Genomic DNA, 1,268 nt, shown 5'->3' with positions numbered 1-1,268 from the left:
GTTGAAAAATATTTTGCGGGTTGGAGTGGCTGGGAAAAACGAAAAAACAAAAAATTGAAAAAAATACAAAAGAAAAAAAATTGAGGCGGTTTGCGCGGAGGGGGAGGGGGGTAGGGAGTAGGGGTGGGGGTAGGGGTAGAGTGGTACAGAAAAACAACAACAACAACAACAACAACAACAACAACAACCCAGCAAAATCCCACTACTGGGGTCTGGGGAGGGTAGTGTGTACGTAGACCTTACCCCTACCCCGAAAGAGTAGAGAGACTGTTTCCAAAAGACCCTCGGCTCAAGAAAACAAAAAGACAAAAGGAGACAATATTAGTATCAGCAGAGAAATCATTTGAAAAACAGGAACATGAAATTCAGAAGAAAGATGCAAAGCAAAAGCGATAGCTAGTAAATAGTTCCTGCGCTGAAAAGTGAAATAGTAAGACTCAACATTGCCACTAACTATCTTAGACAAAAACCCTACCAGACTGGTCTCGGAGTGGTACAAAGTAAGGAAAGACTCAAACTACCTCCTAACCTACAACCCTAATACTCGACCTCCACAACTCCCTATCCAGAAAAACAAAAGAACAGAAAATTAAAAATACAAAAATAAATAAATAAATTAATTGGGGCAACTAAGTAAATTTCTAGATAAGTTGGGTTGAAATACTTTGTTTTGATTGAGTTTAATAGGTTGTATTTGGGTGCTTAATGGATCAGAATGGGCTATAAAAAATAATGGGTTAACTTTGGCTCAGCCCAAATTGACCCATGAGCTAAAATATTTGTAGCCCAACCCATTAATCACTGAACGGGTTGGACGAGTTGGATGGGTTTGGGCACAAATTACCACCCCTACTTGCACTAGCATGAAGCTCTAACGTAAATAGGTAAACGCGACGTATTCAAATTCTGTGAAAAGGTCTCAAATTTATCCTTCAACTTTTGACAAGAAAATTTGAAGTAAATGTTGCGTTAGTTATAAAAGACAAAATGAAACTTTTTGTTAACGACTAAAAATTATCACACCCAAATTTGACGGAGGACCATAATTGCTATGTCATTGAGTTACGACGGTAAATTTGAACCTTTTTCCTTTCGTAATAACTAAACTTTAATTTGAACCTTGACTACTTCTATAATTATCCGTTTGCTTATAAAAGATGAACGCTGAAATCATGCAAGGTTGAAACGTACAAATCTCTAAGTTTGCGTTTGCAAAGTTATCCAAATAAAAGTTCATCATTTATGGATAGAACAAAAAGAACGGACTC

This window comes from Nicotiana attenuata, chromosome 2, assembly GCF_001879085.1.
Source record: "Nicotiana attenuata strain UT chromosome 2, NIATTr2, whole genome shotgun sequence".
In the NCBI taxonomy this organism is placed as follows: domain Eukaryota; kingdom Viridiplantae; phylum Streptophyta; class Magnoliopsida; order Solanales; family Solanaceae; genus Nicotiana; species Nicotiana attenuata.
The sequence above is the reverse complement of the archived record's forward strand: the minus strand, read 5'-3'. Positions refer to the sequence as shown.